The following is a 23,281-nucleotide window of genomic DNA, read 5'->3' on the forward strand; positions in this document are numbered from 1 at the left end:
TTTATTCTTAAATTTATTCCATGGTTTTTATCTCCCTGAGAAGAGAAAATATGCATCCAGCTGATTATTCTCCAAATTGTGTATGCTTCAAAAAGATTTCTCATCGAAGACCAAAACTAATAATGTTTCAGAGCAAAAGGCCTTCATTCCAGGAAAGTGTGAACAAAACATTGTTGATAAGCTTCTAAAGCTTTGTTTTAGGTTAAGGGATCAAAACTGCACATAATGTGCCAGGTGTGGTCTTAGCAACGCCCTGTACAGATGGAGACTCGAAAAATGTGATGCTGGAAAACCACAAGTCAGGCAGCACCCGACGAACAGGAAACTCGATGTTTCGGGCATATTCCTGAGGAAGGACTTATACCCGTGACGCCAATTCTCCTGCTCCTCGGATGCTGCCTGATTGGCTGTGCTTTTCCAGCCTCACACTGTTCGACTCTGATCTCCAGCATCTGCACTCCTCACTTTTACCGGTACAGATGCAGTAACACATTCCTGATTATACCTGGTACTCTTTGCCAGAAACAATTATTCCACTTATCTTCCATTTCAATAACAGCAAGTGCAGACTATCAACATATGATTCGTGTACCAGGATCATGAATACCCTCTGTATCATAGAGTTCTGCAATCTCTCTCCACTTAAATTGTTTACCATTGTTTTATCGTTCCATCCAAAATAGACATCTCACATTATCCTATAACCGGTGAATGTTTGCTCACTAACCTCCCTTTGCCTATATCACATTGATGACATACGACCTCCATTTGATGACATACTGGATGACCAGCTTGGTGTTTAAGCTAATTGGGCTTTGATATATTCAGTCCCTTCCTCCAGATCTTTGATACAGACATTGATCGTTGATGAAGCCATCGTGATCTCTGAGGCACTCCACCAGTTATAGCTTTGTAATGTGAAAATAAGCATTTATCTCCACTCTCTATTTCCTGTTAGCAACAGCTTCCTGTGTAGCAGTTCAGATGTTTACATGGCGTCCTGTGCCGTAGAATGTATTCAATGAGCTAAAATGATTAGCTCTATTTTCCTCAGTAACTCGTTAAATAGACAGAATGGTCTCCTCCAGTCTCATGGTAACGATAATGACTGGCTGAATGAGGTTGCCCCCTATCTCTGTCACGGTTTCGAGGGGTGCATGTGGGGCATAATACATCGGGTAGTGGCAGCAGTATACCCCTGTAACAGCATCGAGGGTGGATTGAGGGAATAATACATTGGGTAGGGCCAGCAGTATATTTTTCTGTAACCGCATCGAATAGTGCTTTGAGGGAACAACATATGGTGTAGTTCCAGCAGTATATCTCTGAAACAGCCTCGAGGGTGGATTGAGGGAAAACACATGCGGCAGGGGCAGCAGCATGTCTCTGTAACAGCCTTGAGGGTGGATTGAGGGAACAGCACATTGGGTAAGGGCAGCAGTTGGCCATTCGTCGCCACCAGTCAGAATGCTCATGGCTGATCCGCTTGTGCCTGACCATCCGTCTCCTGTCTGTTCTTAATAAATATTGACTCTCCTGTCCAGCAAAGATCAGTCGCGCTCAGCCTTGAATATCTTCAAAAACCGAGTCTCCACTGCTCCCTGAGGACGAGGACCCAACAGACAGTACAACACTAAAGTTAAAGGGGCGACCTTATTTCAGTGTGGAACCTGCTATTTTAAACTTTTAACATAACATGAAATCGCCACCTCATTTGAAACATAAGGACAGAATAATTAGACATAGCCATAAACCATTCAGCACTCTAAACCTGTCCAATTGGACCACTGACCCTTTTCAATCAAGTATGCATTAAACTTATTCTCTGCTCCTGTCCCAGGAAGAGAATAACTGATAGAATGACACCACATGAGCATTAAAAACGCAGAATTAGGACATTCGACCCATCGACTCTGAATTCCATTTAATACTGGCTTAGAGATTTCTCAACATCATTTTTTCTGACAACTCTCTGTAACTCTTGACATGCTTATTCATCAAAAACCTATCTATCTCTGTCTTATAAGCACTAGTGTCTGTGTCTCTGTGGGTCCGTGTGTACACTTGTGTGTGTTTGTTCATGTGTCTGTGTGTTTGGTATTTATGCACTGACATCGGTTCATCTGTGTATGAGCCTGTGCGATTTACTTGTGCTTGTGTCTATTTGTGTGCGACTGTCTATGTCTGTGTGTGCGACTATCTATGTCTGTGTGTGCGGTTCTATCTCAATGTAAGTACTGTGAGTGTCAGTATATTAGTGTGTTTACATATGTCTCTGAATATTTTTGTGTCTGTATCTCTCTGCAATGATATTTTTGTTGCTTGGAGAGGGAGAAAATTGTGAGATCAGACAGAATGGTTAAAGTGCGAATTGCCCTTCACTGAGCATTGTTTTTTACTCAGTTGGAGGGGGGCATGGATGTCACGGAATCTCCATACGACACATCCCGTTCCACGCTGGCTCATGTGGTGAGGGTCCTCACCACATGGTAGTGGGGTGGTGCGGTAAAGGATAGATCAGATATCGGGTGCTCCACCATCTGGCTTGGCCCTTTCTCTCCTATTACAGTCCGTTTCTCCTGGAATGGGAGAAAGGGTGAAGGGAGAGATGGTGGGAATGTGTGGCCCTGCTGTTAGTGCTGGCGTATGTGGAGAGGGAGGGGGAATGGTGAGGTGTCCGGAGGGAGTCAGTCCACAGTGTTGTATCCATGCAGTGTTATTAGTGTTGGGAGTATAGTGGAGGGGAGAGAGTGCGCAGGGTGGGGATAGGGTGGGGGGTGGGGTGCTGAATTCAATAATGAGATTGGTAGTGCGTGAGCCTCATTTGGAGGTAGAGTGTGAGCCTTGTTAGGGGGTAGGTGCTGTAACAGGTAGTGAGTGTGAGGGAACAGACAGAGTACGGTGACAGTTAACCTGACAGAGAGGGGAGGATATTGATACTTGTCCTGAGATGCTGGCCATTTCTTCAGATCATGTCAGCGTCGAGGTGACGCTCCCCGAATGTCTTGTCCAAGTCTATCACTAATAATGCCATAGACCCTGTCTCTCAGATTCCATAGAATCAGTTTGGGTGGATCTTACAAATAGGAAAGAGAAGCAAAAATTGGTGTATTATGTATCGAAACCAATGCTCTTGTGCAAATTCTGTGCATTGTATGCTCTGGAAAATAGAGATGCAAATATTGTGGGTGCTGCAGCATTATTCCATGATCTGAAATTGCATCTAAACTGCGTTAACGAAGTGACTGCTAATGTTGTGAAAAATAAATTCCAAAAGCGCAGAACAGGTTGGTTGAAGAGTATGTTGTGACTCAAACAAGAGAGCAGATAATTTTGGATTTGGTTTTGTGTGGTCAAAAGGACTCATTAGTAACCTTGCTCCGAAGACTAGAGACGTTAATATGTTGTATTTTACGCGGCGCCTGCATACAATATAGAATGTTTGAGCATGAAGTGGTAGACACGCAATGGCTGTTAGAGTCATAGACTCATGGAGCCCCGCAGCATGAATACAGGCCCTTTGGACCAAAGTGGTCCGTGCCGACCAAAATGTCCATCCTGCTAATTCTATTTCCCTGTCCTTGCCCCTTATTCTTCTAAATCTTTCCTATCCGCGTATTTGTCTAAAAGCCTTTTGAATGTTGTTAATGTACGTGCCTCAATCAAACTGCTGTCTGCTAATTCCACATGTGTACCAACCTCTGCGTGAAAAAGTTGGTGCTCAGGATCCTTTTTATTCTTTCACCTCTAACCTGATGTCCTCTCGACCTTGATTCCCAAAACTGGCAGAAAGAATGAGTACATTCATCTTTTCCATGCATCTCATGATTTTATACTTTTCTATACGATTTCCCCTCAGTTTCTTACACTCAAAGGAAAATGTTCTGGCCGTCCAAACTCTCCTTACAACTCAGACCTTCGAGTACTGGCAACATCCTTGTAAATTTCTTCGGTCCTCTTTCCAGTTTAATCACAGTCTTCCTCTGGCAAAGTGAACAAAACCGAACACAATACTTCAAGTGCATGCCTACCAGCTTCCTCTCCAACTGCAATATAACTCGCCAACCTCTATACTCAATGCCCTGACTGATGAAGGTCAGTGTGCCAAAAGCCCTTTTCACTGCCCTGTCTACATGCAACTACTTTCAGAGAACCACGGACCTCCGCCCCAAGGTCCCTCTGTTCCTTTATACTCCTTCAGGGTCTAACATTCACCACGAAACTCCAACCTGGATTTGACTTTCCAAAATGCAACACCCCACATATATCCATATTAATCTCCATTTGCCATTTCTCGGCCCACGACCACAGCTGATAAAGGTCCTGCTGCAATTTCTAATAACCTTTCTCACTGTTCACAGTATTGCCTATTTTATTGCCATCAGCCTAATTACTAATCATGCCTTGTACATTCTCATCCAAATCCTTGATATAGATAACAAACAGTAATAAGCTCAGCCCCGACCCCTGAGACAGTCCACTAGCCACAGGCCTCAAGTCCAACAAGCATCCTTCCAGTATTAGCCTCTGCTTTCCACCATCAAGCCAATTGAGCATCCAATTTGCTAGATCCCCCTGGATTCCATACCATCGAACCTTTCAGAGCAGCCTATCATGTGGAACCTTATCAAATGCCTTTCTGAAATCTAGATAGACTAAGTCTACACCCTACCCTCATCAACATTCCAGGTCCCCTCCTCAATAGAACGCTAAAGTATTTTGAGCCATGATATCCTATGCACAAGGCAGTGAATACTGCTCCTTATGAAACCGTGTCTTTTCAAATGCATGCATATGTTATCTCTCAGAATCTTCTCAAGGAAATTACATGTCACAGTTGTTAAGCTAACTGATCTATAGTTCACAGGTTCTTCTTCGCAGCCCTCCTTGAACAAAGGCACAACGTTCACTACCCTTTAGTGTTCCGGGACCACCCCCGTGGCCAGCGATGATGCAAAAAGATCAGCCAGGATCCCTGCAATATCTTCTCTCGCCTCTTGATGTGTTCTTGGATACACCTGGTCAGGACCTTGAGATCGACAGAAATACTGCAATGACGTGAAACGTATGTCTATTTCTTTAAGGTAGAATCACCAAAGAAAGTGCAAGTAACTTAATGAAGGTTAACATAATAAACTAAAGATTATATTCATCATAGGAAGTGAGTTCAGAAGAATTTTCAGAAATTTGTGTGGAGTTTGCATATTCTCCCCGTGTTTGCGTGGGTGTCCTCCGGGTGCTTTGGTTTCCTCCCACAGTCCAAAGATTTACAGGTTAGCTGAATTGGAAATGCTTATTTGCCCAAAGTGTTCAGGGATGTGTAGATTAGGTGCATCAGTCGCAAAGTGTAGAATCAGAGGGGAATGGATCTGAGTGGTTACTCTTCGGAGAGGCGGGGTGGACCTGTTGGGCCCAAGATCCTTTACCACATTGTGGGCTTTTAATGATTCTGTGAAAGAAGAATACAAAAACTGCATAAATCTACAATCTGTATTGCAAAGAAAAAATAAATAAAAGCGAGGTCAAATGTGGAATTTTATAATCGGGCGAGGAGAGGTTATTGTGGAGAACAGGGAAATGGCCAAGAAAGTAACCAGTTACTTTGCATCTGTCATCACGGAGGAAGATCCAGAAAATCGCTGAGAAGTACCAAGTGATCACATGGAACCTGTGGAACTAAAGACATAAAGTCAATTCATATCAATAAAAAGGTAGTAGTTGAAGGCTAGCATAGTAGTGTTGTAGCTGGATTGGGCATTGCTAAGTCAGATGAGCCAGTTGTACTTCGTATAAAAATATTAGAAATAAATCAGCAATAGGTGCATTAATTGTGCTGTCGATGACTGTTTTATTTTCCTGTACATTCTGCAGAGGCTGGAAGTTAGTCAATGTGTTCCAAGCATTGTAGATGAATAGAAGGGATTCAAGCATCTGCAAAGGGAAGAAAACATAGTGTGGAGAACTGCAGACCAATTAACTTGACATCTGTCGGGAAACTGATGGAATCTATTATATAGGATCTGATATTGGATATTTAGAAATTAACAGCAACATTGGAGAGAATCAGTTTGCACTAATAGAGTCTGACAGAGTCTTCATACTTGAAAAACTTCAGAATGATTTGAACTTGTTTATTACAACATAATGGCATACTTCGATTTTAGAAGGCTTTTTATAAGAACTCATGCAGTGAATTCCTAAATAAAGTAATGTAAATGGTAATTGGAGGAATATATAGAAGTGGAAAGTTAAAGTCAGGTTCGCCTTCATTTAAGAGAAGCAGAACATAGTTGGAAGGTTATGTTGAAGCAGTTTCACAGCTTGCTAATGAGACTGTACATAGAGTATTGATCTAATCTGAGAAAAAATATACTGACCACCGAGGATGTGCAATGGACATTCTCCAGATTAATCCCACAGATGGCGAAATTGCCTGATGTGGAAACTCGGCCTGTGTTCTTTAGAGTTTCGAAGAGTGAGAGGTTATCATTGTGAAATTTAGAGAAGTCACTAAACAAATGACAAGGTGGAAATAAACAGGATTTTTCTCTGGTTGTCTACTCTACATTTAAGGCAAATAATGGCAGGTAAATGATAGACCATTTCAGACTGCAATAAGAAGGCAATTCTTCATTTGAAGGGGACTGGCTAACACAGTGACGTGGAAACCTGCTGGCAGGACAAGATTAGGGAGAATCCCCAGATATTCTACAGGTACATCAAGTGGAACAGAATAGCCAGGGAACAGGTAGGACGCATTAGTGACTTGCCAAGTTGCATCCAAATTAACTTAGTGGTAGGAGACAGAAGGTCTGCTGGTAGAAGTTTGTTTGTTTGTCTTGTGACTCGTATCCAATTGTGTACCACAGGGATCAGTGCTGTGTCCCATATTATTTGTGATTCGGAGATGCCAGTATTGGACTGGCTTGGGGAAAGCTTAAAAATTGCAGAACACTAGATGAAAGTCCAACAGTTTATTTGGAGGCACGAACTTTCAAAGAGCGTAATCACGTGATGAAGAAGCAGCGCTGCGAAAGCTAGTGCGTCCGAATAAAACTGTTGGATTATAACCTGGTGTTATGTGACTTTCAACCTTATTATTTGTAGTATTCATAAATGATGCAGCTGTGAATATGGAGGTGTTGGGGTGAGTGATAAATCATTTTGCGTTTGACACAAAGTTTGGCTGGTTGGTTGGCAGTGAGGGGGAAGGCCTTATATTACAGGAAGATACAGATGGAATGATCAAATGGGTGGATCAATGGCTGATTGAATGGAACCCTGATAAATATGTCGTGATGTACTTTGGAAGAAGGAACCAGACAGGGAAGGACTCAATGAATAGCAGCACACTAAGAGGTTCAGAGGGTGCTTCTCCACATATCCCTGAATGTGATTAAACAGGTTAATGCACAAGTTGACAAAGCATAGCGACCATAAACATAGCCTTTATTCATGGAGACACAGATTATAAGAGCTATGTGGAACTTTGGTGAGGCCAAATGGAATACTATGTACAATTCAGGGAGCCACATTACAAGAAGTGTGTGATTGCACTGGAGAGGTTGCAGGGGAGATTCACCAGGATGCTCCCTTGGATGGAGTAGATCAACTCGAGTTGTTTACTTTGAAGCAGCGAAGGCTGAGAGGGACGTGCTTCAGAAGGAGAAGATTACCAGGGGCATGGACAGGATGGATAGACAGCAGCTGTTCCTTTCAGTCAAAGGGCGAAAAACAAGGGAGTGCCATTTTAAAGTGAAGGGTTTGATGTTTAGTGAGGATTTGAGGATTGGTTTTCATCCAGAGGCTGTTGGGGTCAGGAATGAACTTCCTGAGAGGGCAGTTGGCACAGGTAACCTCACAACCGTGAATAAATATGTGGTCATGCCCTTGAAGTGCCATAGCATATATGGCTATGTGCCTCGTATCGGAAAGTGGGACTAATGTAGGTCGTGCTGTATTTATGACAGTGCAGAATCAGTGCTTATGTGATTGTATGGGTTGGACGGTCAATTATTGAGCAACATAAGACAGGAATTGATGAGTTTCTGAAGAATGTATTAACTAGGGTGGTAAAAGTGAACTTGTCTCGATGAGCTAGAACAGGGGAAGCTCAAAGTGTCTAATGCCCAGTCCCTTCCTGATGTTTCTGTGCAGTGTGCGGGAAAGCTCTGTCATTGTTGTCACAAGCTCTTAAACATTAGGAAAGCAGCATCTGTCTAGTTGAAAGGACTGTGTTTCCCGTTCCCTTCTCCAAAGCTCGTTGCCGGTGTTCTGTCTAGTTTTATCCTTCAAGAACTCACAGTAATTTGATACAATTGAGTATCTTGCTTGGCCGTTTCAGAGACCATTGTAGAGTTTATCACATGTCTGTGTGTCTGGAGACACTTGTAGGCCAGACCAACAAGCACTGGAGATTCACTTCCTGAACGTACATTGGGGAAGGGACAGATGTTTACAATGGACATTAGATTCAAGGTCAATATTACTGGCACCAGATTTTAAGATATTTTGTTAATTGTTTTCAATTTCCACCAGCTGCCAGAGCATTATCCTGGTCTGGATCAGTAATCCAGTGACATTTGCACAACAGCACCATCCACACATGGGGACCTATCGGAAACCACACCGACTACATTATTTCTGTGCTGCTTGACAGCTCTGTCAAAAAGAACTCCAACCAATGCGACTATCGCGACGGGACTGAGGGCGTGGTAAATGGTCAGACTGTAGTCATTCACTAGTTATGGGACTGGATATAGTTGAGGAACTTTCCACCTGGCCAGGCAGATGTCAGAGTTGGAGCTGGAATGAAACTGCTTCCCCGGCGACACGGCTTGTTGTGCAGCACAATCTTCAGTCCCATTGCAGGAATGCTGTCAGGGCCCATTGCCTTTGTCATATCTACTGTGTTCAGCTGTTTCTTCATGTCACGTGCAGCGAATCGAATTGGTTGAAGACTGGCATCTGGGATTCTGTGGGCATCATGAGGAGGGTGAGGTGGATTATCGACTCAACACTTCTGGCTGAGGATGGTGCAGATACTACATCCTTGTCTTTTACACTGATGTACAGAGCTGGGGATATTCGTGGAGCCTTCTCCTCCTGTAAGTTGTTTATTAATCCATCGAAATTGATGACTGGATGTGGCTTGACTGCAGAGTTTCGATCTTATCTTTTTGTCTTGGGATCATTTCCCGCTTTCCACCAGATGGTAGTTCTGCTGTTTGTAATGTAACCAGTCAAGTGCGGTAGCTTTCATGGGTTGTCATCAGGTTTAGATACACATGGTTCTGACTCTGGCATGTTCACCCAAACTCGGCACTGAACCATCACTCGGCTTGATGATAATGGTAGAGTGATGGATTATCCTGGGGTAAAAGCTATGGATTGTGATTGAATGCAATTCTGCTGCGGCTGCTGCTGTGATCTACAGCATTACATGATAACCCAGTGTGAGATGCAATATCTGCAAATCAATTCTACTGACTTTCCCCCAGTTCACACCGAGACCCATTCACCCATCAGCCCTGTACTCAGTGACCTAACCTGGTTTCTGATGTGCGAACACATACGGTTTCATAATCTCATTCTGCTGAGCGTCTCGCCCTGATGTCACACCTCCAATTTGTTACATTACTCAGGTACTTTAAAATATTATTCTGAATCATTGTCTTTCCCGTAATACCATCTGCTGTGTTTGACGTGAATGTTTTTTTCCTCTGTTTTTCTCTCTGACCATGATTAAGACCTCTGTCGTGTCAGCGATGTTGTTTCAGAGCCAATGAACTTGTGCATTTTGCGTTTTTGTTCCCTTCCCAATGTACACCACTCTGTGCTGGACAGGGTGTTTGAGCAGATTCGACACACGTCTTTGGAAAATGTTCAAAAACAGAAATTGCTGAAGAAACTAACCAGGTCTCGCTGCATCTTGTGGAGTGAAAGCTGAGTTCACCTTTCGGGTCCAGTGACCCTTCGACAAAGCTCCCAGTTTCTACAGCAATTTATGCATTTTCATTTCCAGTATCCGTAGTTATTTGTTTAATTGAAAATTTGTGTAGTGCCTATTCATATCTGGAGAAACTCAGCAGGTCTGCCAGCATCTGCAGAGACAGAGACACAGAGCTAGCATTTCAAGTCCAGTGTGACACTTCTTCAGAACAGAAAATGATTGGAAACTGGGCATTTTAGTCACTTGCCAGAGGTGAGGGGTAGGTGACAGGGAAAAGAGGATGTGACAACAGATAATCAGGCTTTTAGCAGTGGTGAACGAGAAGATGATGCAAAATGAATTTAAATTAAGATGTGAATGGGGAAAAGGGGTTCTCTCTAATGAGTGCAAGATAAAGAAGACACAACCACATAAGGTCATACGGAGGCCAGGAGGGAGAATATTGAACGTATGGAATTATATAGATCTGGCCAGGGATACATTTTCACTGTAGAGATCATCACTGCCATCAGACAAAGGAATTCAGGTGCTTGACGGCTTATTGGCACTAGTAAGATTTTCATACTGCCTTATTATTGTAATATAACGAAGAAAACAACGAACAGTATGAAGCTTGGGCTGAGTGCTGTTTACCTGTCACTTTTAATATTGTTTCAAATTTACAGTGCTGATCTTTAAATGTTTGTTCTTGAAGTTAATATCAGATGGAGTGTAGGAGGTTGAGGGGTGACATTATAGAAATTTATAAAATCAGGGGAGGCATGGACAGGTTGAAAATCCAAGGTCTTTTCCACAGGATAGGAAAATTAAATCATAGAGCCATAGGTTTATGGTGGAAGATGGAAAATTTAAATGGGAGGAAGAGAGAACTTTTTTTATACACAGAGGGTGATGCGTTTATGGAATGCGCTGCCAGAGGAAGCCTGGCAGATGCAAGTACAGCTCCAACATTTGAAAGATATTTGGACAAACATGTGAATGTGAACCGTTTAGAGGCATATGTGCCAAATGCAAGAAAATGAGAATAGTTAGTTTGGATAACGTGGCCTGCATGGACAAGTTGGACCAAAGATTGTGTTTGTATGCGATATGACTGTATGAATATAGAAAGTGAAGAAAAGGGAAGAAAAGATGTGATGCAAGCAAATTGGCAAGAAATATAAAAACAAGCAGCACGGGCTTTCACATGCATGTGAGAGGAGTTCAAGAGGTGTGTGTGATCTTTGGTATAAAGAAAGTCAGGTAAGTTTATTGAGGACATTTGGTGGGTGTGTCTGGAGAAATGGATACAGGAAACAGACAGATAATTTGCACCAGTATTTTACATCGTCCCTCACAGGTTAAGGTGCTGTAAATATTTCAATGGTATAAACAAAATGGTAATAGGAGGGAAGATCTTGAACTGTCTCTAACAGAAGGAATAAAGCATTTCTCAAACAGATAAGACCAAGGGAAAACAGGTCATCAACAATTCAGAGCTGGTTTCAAAATAAGTGGTCACAGAGAGGCTGGTGGCACTGTGTGAAATACTCCATAATTCTGGATTAAAGGAGTGACCCAGTGAATCTTGAGACCCTCCAATGTGGCGCCTGTCTTCAAGAAACGAGCGAGACTGAAAGCAGGACCCACTTAGCCTCATCATTATTGCTGGGAATCTGTGAGCGTCTGTTACTAAGGAAAGGGCTGCAGAACATTTAGAAAAGCTTCACAGAGTCAGCATGGTCTTGTTAAAGGCGAACTACATTTTGCCTGTAAAATAATGCAAAGTTTTTCTGGAGATCCATGAGAATGTTACTAGTGGCCTTGATAAAAGGGGGACTTGGTAGACATGAGTAGAAAATCCAGAGATTTTCCACAACATATCACTAAATAAATGTTCTTACGCAAGACAGAAACTCATAGTATGATGGATAATGCATGAGCATGGGATGACACTTGGTAAACACTTAGAAATCGGAGAGTCATGACTCATCGATCTTTATGAAAAAAATGTATCTACTGGAGTACCACAAATATCAGTCCGATGGCAAGAGCTGCTTACAAGATCTGCACTCAGCTCCTGACGGCGGGAACTGAGTGCAATAGAAATTGGAGTTTGAGGACGACACTGACAACCATAAGGCAGCTGTTATTCAATGGAGAGAACTCCCAAAAAAGGAGCAGTACAACGGAGTGGCGTGTTTCTGTGTCTGAAACATAATGTTAGCATGTTTATGCAGAAATGTTGGTTCATTAGACTGGTTCCTGGAATGAAAGGATTGAATTATTGAATACATCAAAAATGCTGAGGCGATTATTAATTGTGGTTTAAATGAATGAGGGTGTCATTACTAAACCGAACAAGATACAGAGGGGGCTTGACATGGTCGGCATTGAAAATGTGATTCCACACCAGGACAGAGTCTCGAACTCAGAGATGTAGATACAGAGTAAGAAATATCGATTTCAAACTGAGACGTAAAGAAATGTCTTCTTTCAGACGGTAGTAAATGACTGGAATTTCCTAACCCCGAGAGTTGGGGATGTTTAGTCACTGATTGTATTTACAGACGGGTGATTGGTTTGTGGCATTTCAGCGAGTTGAGGGATGCAAGGGGTTAACAGGAAAGTGTAGTTGAGCCGTGGAGTAGATCAGCCATGTTCTTATTGAATGACAGCTCAGGTTCCTATTTCTTACGTTCTTATTTATGGTTTTTGGAAAATAATTGATTATTTTCCTGGAAGTCATGATGTAAAATGTTGCATTCAGCGACAGCAGAGGATTTGTGTGAGTTGACCTTGTGTGGGACATGGGGGCTGTATTCAATGCGAATCTGGGCCTGTAACATGACCCACATCAGGAGCAGAAGTTACAGAGAGGAGAAGCCTGAAAAGAAGGATTGGGGGAGAGGGGTCACTGCCTGACACAGCCTGAATTTTCTAATACATTTCCCAAACGACACCAAACCATCAGAGTGGCCTCAATCTGCTCCTGCACAGCAGGACCGAAGGGCTGAATGGAACATCAGCACAAAGGGCTGACGGACACGACTGGGCCATTCGGCACTTTGACACCATTCCACCAGTCAATAAGGTCATGGCTCATCTCATTGTGTTCCCAACTGCACTTTTCTCTGATTTCACAATGATCCCTGATTCACCTGTCTCTGGAAAATCTTCTGGGTGAGAGAATTCCTACTTGACTTAATTCCCACTTTGTGAATTTCTCTTCACTCCGGTTCTGATTGAGGTTGGAGGGTGTCACTGTTTCCATTTCTAATCCCACTCCTCCACTGCTCACAACAAATTTGGAATGTAACCAGGTTGGCGATATGGCCGATGATAAAGGTCTAATACTGGGTTAGGTTCAGTTATCAGAACAAGCCAGTTGGATTTCTTCATTCAGCTACAAGTAATTAACAGAACTAACTGATGAGTATGATGGATATATGGCGAGCACTGCGGCCGCACATCACCAAGGAGCTGGGTTCAATTCCAACCTCAGGTGAGTTTGAACATTCTCCACGTATCTCTGTGGGTTCCCTCCCAGTGGTCCAGTTTCCTCCCAGAGTACAAAGATGTGCAGCTTAGAGTGGATTGGCCATGCTCGATTGCTCATTGTTGAGAGAATGTCCCCTTCATGGTAACCTCTGTCAGTGTGGGAGAATTGAACCTGCACTGCTGGCCTCCCTCTGCATCACAGATCAGCCGTCCAGCCAACTGAGTGGGAGACAGTGTAACTGTTACAGACATAACTTGTACAGGCAAGGGCAAGAGAAACTTTCATAACAAAAAAAATGGTACAATTCAGATACCAGTCCAGATAACAGCTGAGGATAAAAGGTTCTCTGCTCAAAATTGTATTTCGTAGCGGGACAAGTGTTTCGAAACAGTGTTTGGCTGAATACAACAAAGAGAGACAAAGTGAAATAGCCAGAATTACTAATTGTGATTGGAGAGAAAATGACTGCATTTTTATGCAGGAACCCAGGGGGTTGAATGACTGCAAGTCCCTGCACCTGAAAATGGGAATTATTTGGAACACTATTTGGAATGTTCCATATTCAAAGTGTGTGTGTGTCTGTGTGTGTGTGTGTGTGTGAAAGAGAGAGAGACCACAGATACTGCACTGAGCTGGGTGGTGAGCACAGACCATGCTCAGGCCTCCTCTTCGAAAACAATGGACCCTCCTGTTCTAGCCCATCACTAGGACCTCTCTGTCCCTGTTGAAAAACCGTGGTGTTAGTTCCCCTTCCCTGCCATACTCGGGGTCAACTGTGCAGGATGGTTCCAAACTGAGGAATTGGAACAGTGTGCCCATTGGCCTTTGAAAGATGGCATCAGTGGCAGTGATCATAGAATAGCCAGGGACATCAGTGCGATGGTGAGTCCCTCCAGCCATGTTGGGTTGGAGAATCGGGGTGGCATTGAATGCGAGGAACACTATGAGATTGAATGGGTAGTTAATGAGGTGAGTTCGATAAGATAGCACCATGAAACTAGTTCAGTCTCGTACAGACAATCCCTCTGTCAAACTCAATAAAAATATCACTGAGAAAACTATTGTTAATTCAGCCCAATGAGTCGAAGACTCTGCTGACCCCACACCCAGTTACAAAGTTGCAGAACAAATGTTCATCTAAAACTCTCCCTCATCTATATTGACGCCAATATCCCCTTCACCTATTATCCTGGGAGTACTGGTTCATGTTGCAGGATGCTGTCGATATGTCTTCATTTCAGCATTCTGAAACCTTTGATCTTACTGGAAATTGTCGCTCAATCTCCCTTTCGCTTTTTTTCCCCAAAGTCCTTTTGATTGTTGGTAGTTAAACTGATTTCCCCGCCATCTCTCTCTGGCAGGAAGTAGGGAATACGGACTAGGCAATTTCACTCAGGAACCGTTACGATTTATTTTTATTATTTCACTGATAGTCTTTGCTAAAGAAGCTTAATATTATTACCCAGTCTGAACTCAGTGTGACTTCAGACCCACAACAATATTGTTGGCTCCATTTTGTCTTGACTAATGGCCGGGTAGTCACAGACTATTAGTAATGGACAACAAATACTGCCCTTCCCCGTGATGCTGGCATTCGGAGAAACAACAGCATGGAAGGTGAAATAAACTGAGGAACGGTGAGTGCGAGAGATCGAAAATAAAATTCTCCAGCGTCTGAAAATTTTGGAGATTCTCTCAAATATGGCAGCCTCTGTCAGGAGAAATGCAGATAACGATTTGAGTCCAGTGACCCTGTGTCACAACTGAAAGCAAACTGGGAAATAATATTATTTATCCTGGTATCATGGATAGTTGGGTTGGAGAGTGAGGTGGGGGGCAGGTTTAAATTGAATGGATGGAGAAATGGCCAGAAAAAGAGAGAAAATGAAATGAAAAGTGAGTAAAGGGATTGCTGATGATGAACTGAAAGGAAAACAGAATGGCAAGTTATTCTCACATTTCCCCATTTTCCCATATTCCTGAATATCGCGTCCATTTAGATTTGTCCCTGTTTAAAGTGAGTTAGGTTCCCTGTATCTCTCTTCTCTGAGTGTGATGACCAAATCCATTGGCAATGCTGGTGCTGCCCTTCTCGATGCTGAGATATAGAGAAAGGTAATGTTACATTGTTAACTGCTTCTTTGGAGAGAGGAACTCTTACTGTGGGAGTGTGCAGAGATGCAACGGCTCTCTCAGCCAGGATGAGAAACTCAGGAGTGGAAATAATTTTCAACACTGAGCGCGTGCACGTTCCGTGTGGGGAATTGACTTGTTCCTGTCATTGGAAAATCAGTGGAGTTTCTGTGGATGCTTATCTCGGGTTTGTATTGTCAGCTGCGGGGTCTGGTGACCCCACTCTATACACTGCATTTACAGAGTGTCTGGGTTCATGGTAAACAAATGGAGATGAGTCTCCACAGAAGGGAAGCTCTATAAATAGGGAGGTGCAGGACAGTGCATTATCTCTCCTGGGATTTCCCGGGACATTTGTCTAAGCTGGACCAGGTGTCTGGTATGAAGCCAGTTTGTTTCAAAATTGTGGTTGTTACTGAGCTATGTCCCCTCCTTCAGTATACTGTGTAGCCTCACACCAGTGACAGGACTGTGCTGATGCTCATCATAATTTAAACTGGATTAATTCTGGAAATTTCCACTCAGGAGTAACATATCCATCATCACCGGAGTGCAGTCCTCCGATATATTCACTGGCTGACAGAACCCATCTGTCCGCTGAGAGCAATATATTATGTCCATCTCCCTGAGGTAGGTACAGAAAGAAACTTCCAGAAATACAAGGGAACAGAGTGACTGGTGAAAATGGGGAACAGCAGGAAATTATAATTAATAAAAGGTACGTCTTTCAAAACCTCATTGAATTTATGGTTGGTATATTGCTGCATCTGATGAGCTACATCCCAGAGTATTGAGGAGTGGCAGAAGAGCTAGTGAAAAAATTACTGATTATTCTTCAAAGCTGGTTAGATTCTGGAAAGGATCCTCCAGACTGGAAAGCAGCGATTGTAAACCTAAATGTTTAAAACAGGACGGAGAGAGCAAACAGCAAACTAAACAGTGGTTAGGTTGATGTAAGCTGTGAGAAAAACATTGTAACCTTTTGTAAGGAAAGTGACAACTCGACACTTGTAAAATAATATCATGATTCAGTAGAGTCAATCTAGATTCAGGAAGGGGAAATGATCTTGATCTTTGATAAATCTGCTGGATATTGTGGAGGTTGTCCATTGTGACATCGACAATTGAGAACCAGTGGAAATGAAGTATTTGAATTTTCAGCAGACGTTTGTCATGGTTGAATACAGGTGAGTAGAGAACGTTTGAGTCCATGGGTAGGCAGGGGTGGAATAGACCGAATGTATTAAAAGTTGGATAAGCGAGAGAATGAAGAGAGTAGTATAATTATTTGGAGTGAAGGCTTTGGGGTATCAGAAGGATCAGTGTTTGGGCAATAGCTCTTCGCCAGATCTAAAATATTTCGGATATGAACAACAAAAATCATCATTCACATTTATGTTCATTAAATAGTGAGAGGTTGGGAAGTGCTGTTGTTGAAACAGACCTGGATGTGCTTGGCCATAAGTCACAAACAGAATTTTTATACAGCAGGAAGTAAATGATATGTGGCTCTTCATGCAAAATGATTAAAGTACAAGAGTAAATGTATCTTTCCCAATGATAGTGTTTTGTTGAAAGACTGTTAGATGTATTGTGTACAGGTTTAATCAGACTAAATCCTGGCATGATGTTACCATGAGGAGAATCTGAAGAAAACTGTGCTTAATAAAATGTGTTAAGGTGTTTGTGAGTTCATATTTTAAAAAGTGATGAACCACATTGAATGTTGAAGGTACAAAATTGCTTAATTAGACCATTTAAAGGAATGCCCAGGCAAATTCATATTTCCTATGCATTGGACTGCAAATATATATCCACTACAAATATATTAGCTGGTGCCTGTTCTAGTCGAGGAGAGATCTGCACGGTAACAGCATGTAGATTGTGGTTTTTGAAGGTGGTGGTGGTGGGAGGTTCAGCAGGTTACAGTATTGTAAACGGACAACGCAGCAGAATCATCTCGCCTCCCTCAATACTAACTTCACGAGAGCAATGGGTGATGGGAGATGTGACCAATAGCCAACGGTGCAAACACTCAATCTAGTCCAGTAGTTTTTGTGAACTGAAGGAACCATACTGAAAAGGGTTAAATGGAGCTGTTTGTTCAGTGACTGTGATTGATGCCAGTCTCTATGGATCCCAGTTGTGTCACTGGATGTTTTCCGTCTCCTATTAGTAAGGGGCCTCTTGCAATGGTTTCTGCCATTGTAGCAGCAGATGCATCAACTCCAACGCTCAAAGGGACACAGCTGCAGAGACACAAAAAGGAGATTTAAACGTCTGAGAATAGTCTGGAATGATCCATTAATGGATCAGAATCTGCGAACATTAGACTGGAATGCTGCAACAATGTACAGGAGTTTATCCTCGGGTCTTTTCTATTTTTCCTGGTCTTGGTCAACATTACCATATCAGATATTAGCAGCTCTGATGGTTATCCAGGCGGGTTACTATCCTATCCTCGCTATTGTTGGTGTTCCTGGTAAGTTTCTTCATCTCTATCCATTTATTAATCTCTTCAACCATGGCGAACATCGTTGCTATTTCTTTTATCTATATTTGGCAAAGACGGAAACTATTGTCTTCAGTTTCAAATGCAAATTCCATTGGTTCCCCACAAATTTCAGAACCGCCCACACCCTCACAAACATCGGAGAACGAGACTGTTCACAATACCAAATTTAAATAAATGAAATTCATTTATGTCTCGTTATTCTATCCATCACAAAACCTATCGACTACCAGCTCGATTATATGCTAAGTCACCATCTTGGCTTCAAACTGACGCTTAATAAACCATTATCTATGCTTTGGTAAAATTCAGTCGTTACGGTTCCACCTTCCTCTAAGCACTCTTTCAGTTGTAAATATTCCGATCACAACTTTGTTCTTATCTCTAAAATAACATAATGACACGAACACTATCTCAGAGCAGTAATGTCGGAAGAAATGCAATTCAGATGCACAGGTTATGACACAGAAACACACTGTTTCACATCCTACCACAGACGATGTCAGAAAGTAAATACAAAAGGCAGGAATTAGAAATAACAACCATAACATTTCCAGCATTTTAACTATATGTTTATCTATTTCACTGATGTCCTTTGGTAAATAGATCTTGTGTTATTATCTGGTCTGGCTTAAGATTGATGTGAGACCCACAGCAATGTGCTTGGTTCTGTACTGACTGAAAGAATGACATTTGGTTAGGTCAACAAATGCTGCCCCTGTCAGCGATGCAGACATTCCAAATAATAACAAAATTAAAGGTTAAATAAAGCAAAGAATGATACAACAGATCAGAAACAATAACGAATGTGAAAGTGCAAGACAAACTGAGCAGGTGTGGCAGCCCATCTGCCACAGCGGGTCGAGAAAAATAGAATTGGCAATTCGTTTCTAATGACCATACATCAGAACTGAACACAGTTGGGAAATAGCGTGATTGACGTTGGTGACACTGACATCTGCTATGAAGGGGAAAAGGACTGAGTTGAATAGATGGAGAAAGAGAGAGATAGAAAGAAAGAAGCAAACAAAGGGATTGTTGATGATCAGCTGGGATGGAAATAAAAAATGAAATTAAACCTTACTTATGTTTCTCCTGTTCCCATATTACTGATAATTATGACCATGTAAGGTATATGTCAAAGTTCCTGTTTAAAGTTATTTATGTCTGTTTTTCTCTCTTCCCTGAGTGGGATCATGTTCCTTTATTCATGAATGGGATGCTGGGCCAACATTTAATTCCCTTTCCTCATTGTCCTTGAGAAGGTTTTGGTGAGCTGCCTTCCTGACCCACTGCGGTCCGTGGGCTGTAAGTCATCAGTGCTGTGGTCCATGCGGTTTCTTTTCTTTGAGGCTTTGAAGTGACTGATATAACTGAGTGGCTGTCTTGGCTTTTCAAACTGCAACTGAGAGTTCACCACATTGCTGCGGGTCTGGAGTTACATGTAAGCCCGACCAGCTGAAGATGGTAGATTTCCTTTCCTGAAGGGCATGAGGGTGCCAGGTAGGACAATCGACAATGGTTTCATTGTTTCATTTGATTCTTAATTCCTGATATTTTATTGAATTCAATTCCCAACATTTGCCGTTGTGGGGTTCGGATCCGGTGTCTGGGTCATTACCTGATTCCCTGGATTAATATTCGGAGACAATACAGCTAGATCATCGCCTCCTCAGTATCTCCCATCAACTCCAATGGCAAAAGTGATGTTGTGGTTGGTGTGACTTTGCTTCATAAGGCAAATAAATGATTGGCAAAAAATGCCATCCTTCGCATTTTGTATTTATGAGAAGGCGAGATGATGGGAAGTCTTCTTGGTGAAAAGGAGCTGAATGTCCTTGATCATGGGGCACTAACAGAATTCATACAGAACAGTCGGGTACTGGCAGGTGGGACTAGATTGGGTTGGGATATCTGGTCATCATGGACGGGTCTGACTGAAGGATCTGTTTCCATGCTGTGCATCTCTATGACTCTATGACTCAGCAAGTAATCAGCACAATAAATGAGTAGGAGCGTTCATTACAAATGATTAAAGTATAAGTGTGAAGACACCGTCCTGCAGTTGTGGAGTGTACTTGAGACAGTATTTTCTTTCATTTATAATCAATGATCACCTAGCTACAGAGAGACGGTGTAATGGAGTTTCACCAGACTAATCCCTGCGGTGATGGTACCAGGAGGAGAGTGTGAAGGAAATGAGTGTTTAATCTGTAATGCTACAAAAAGAATGAAACGTGATTGCATTAACACTGGAGTGTTATGAATCAACACTCATTATTTCCAAAAAAAATACGGATAGCATTGGATAGAACATGTTTTCCATGATACGTGTCTTCACATTTGGACAAATGTATAGATAGGAAATGTTTAGAAGGATATGGACCAACCGCAGGGAAATGGGGTTTGCATGGATGGACATTTTGATCAGCATGAACCTGTTTGAGATAATGGGCCTGTCTCTGTGCTGTGGGATTCTATGACTCGATGATAGTTTACGGAGATCTATGGAGCCCCCATGTTGGTTGAGAGAGAGCTCCAGGTTCTGAATGAAGTCTCACCGTTTGCATGTACAGTTGGTATGTGACCATGTATTGAACGTCATGTTGTTCACAAATCTGTCATCAGATAGTATTAGCCATTCCCAACAGCTCTGACCTCCACACAGAACACTAGCCTGTCTTCTCTGACTTCTTTTTTGCTAAAAGCTGTTCAGTGGCTCAAGTAGACTCTGTCCTTGATGTTTTTCAGAGGGTCAATAAAACGGGGTCAGGCTGCGATCAGTCTGGTTTGGTACAGGCACGAAAGAGATTTTCAGAGGCCTTTTATTTATATGTAAACAGATGAAACTACATGGCAAAGTTGGCATGCTTTCGATGTAACCTGTATAATGAACGGGGAGTGGTCAGCTCTTTTAGCTGAGATAGCTGAGTTGAGCTGAGCTGAGCAGTTTTCAGTTGAGTCTTGAACTCGGAAGTTCAACTGGGAGCTGTGTGGAAACTTTCTCTCTCTTTTCTGCCCTTCAGCTTCAACCTGGAAGCATGCATTCCATTATAACGTTTTTTCAAGGAAGTTTGATTATTGGGACTATTGTGTGTATTTGGAATAGCATAATTAAGTCTAGCTGGATAGGTTGAATTCTGTCGGGGTTCTTTATTCTGTTCATTGTGTTTCATTGTGTAACTTTGTGAATAACGTTTTTGTCTGATTTAAAAACATCCTAGCTAAAGTACTCCGGGTAATGTTCATTGGATAATGACCAAAACAAACTGTGAAGTTATGCTCAGGGCTGCTTGCTTAAGAATGTTTTGAGTGGTCTAGCCTCGTCCATAACAGACTGGGGGCTCATTGCTGGATTTTCAACAGCGAGTGGGTGGTGCTAGTGTCTTTAATTCGGGTATTAGTTTGATTGGGTTGACAAAGCTTCGAATAGTAATGGCTATTTTAGTCGCCAAACGTTTCCTGGGTGTGCATGCAATGACTTTGGAAATTTTACGAAAAGTGAATAAGACCAAGTTGCAAGAATTAGCTGAAAAGCTGGAATTGGAACTGACTGCTTCTGTGAGGAACAGAGAGATAATTACAGCAGTAGCTCGTCAATTAAACTTACTGGAGAAACCATCAGAATCTACAGAGATGGCAAGAATTCAGATGCAAATGAAACATCTTGAGTTAACGTCGAGAGGTAAGGAAAGGGCAGCCAAAATGAAACATTTGACTTTCGATAAAATGCAGAAGGTGGTGCGGGGATGGGGGTGTGGAACAGAGCACGAGAACAGAGAGTTTTTAAAAAATGGCAAAAGAGAGAGCAACAGGGGAGAGACAAAGAGACAGTTTTTGAATAGCAAAAACTGACACTTAAAAAGGAAAGTCAGTGTAAAAGGCTGGAGATAACGGCTGAGGGTGCGCTTAGTAAGGAAGAGAGTGAGGATCAGCAAGCCACTGGTAGTCAGAAGCCGAGTGAGAATTTGTTTGTGTATGTTCAAGCATTGCCTCAATTTGATGAGAAGAATGTGATGCCCTTTGCATCTCATTTGAAAAGTTGGCTAAACAAATGCAGTGGCCAGGTGCATTGCGGGTTTTGTTGATCCAAACCAAATGTGTAGGTAGGGCTGGTGAGGTATTCACATCCCTATCAGAGGAGGTATCTGGGGAGTACGAGGAGGTTAAAAAAACATTTTGTCTGCATTGGCAACCTTCCAGGAATCTAATGAGGAATGCTGGTCAAACCTACACTGAGTTTGTAAGGATAAAACAGACTAATTTCGATAGTTGGATATGAGCTTTAAAATTCGAACATTGTTATAATCCCCTAAGAGAGGTTAGTACCTGGAAGAATTCAAAAAAATCACTGCCTGAAGTAGTGCAAACTCAGGTGGAAGAGCAGAGAGTGTAAGCAGCAAGGTTAGCTGCTGAAATGGCTGATGATTATGAACTGGTCCATAAACTTGTTTTGGCTTCCAGAACCAGTTATGGTCTCTGAGGGACAGAAATTGGAGCAAAGAGATATCCTCACGTGCAAAGGGAAAGGTAGATCACAGTGTAGATCATGAGGATAATTTACCACAGTAATAAAGAAAACCTTGAGGGGGACAAAGAAGTTAAAGTACTATGGTGTTTTCATTGTAATAAAGTGGGCCACACAAAATCACAGTGTTGGTGGGCTGGGAGAAAACCATATGTAGGATAACTAGACAGGCCTGGAAGTTTTGTTGGACTCTTAACAAAAAGCGTAAGGGAAATTAGGCAACTGCCTCAGAGTGTACAAGATGATCAGTGGACGTGCCAATTCTGCATAATAAACATACATGAAAGGGTAAAGTTTATTCACATAGGCCAGGAATAATTGGTAAGGAGGTTCCAATATTAATTGACACAGCATCTTTGCAATCTGCAATGCTCAGGCGTGAGGCTTTATGTACTCTTGAGAGACTATTACCAGAAAATGTGCTGGTAACAGGAATTCATAGTGAGGCAAAAAGTGCTCAGTTGTGTAAAGTGAGGCTGGAGAGTCCAGAGGAGAGTGGAGAATGTGTGGTAGGAGTACTGAACCCCTAACTCTCAGCTCCCGGAATAAAATTTGTCATTGCAAATAATATAGCTGATTCACTAGTAGGCATGCTGCCTACTCTAGTTGAAAAGCCAGTGGAGATGCAGGCAACTAAAGACCTGGAAAATGTTTATCCAGGAATTTCCCCTGATT

This window comes from Chiloscyllium plagiosum, unplaced genomic scaffold, assembly GCF_037043375.1.
Source record: "Chiloscyllium plagiosum isolate Xiang-an unplaced genomic scaffold, Cpla_swu_hap1 HiC_scaffold_45, whole genome shotgun sequence".
Lineage (NCBI taxonomy): Eukaryota > Metazoa > Chordata > Chondrichthyes > Orectolobiformes > Hemiscylliidae > Chiloscyllium > Chiloscyllium plagiosum.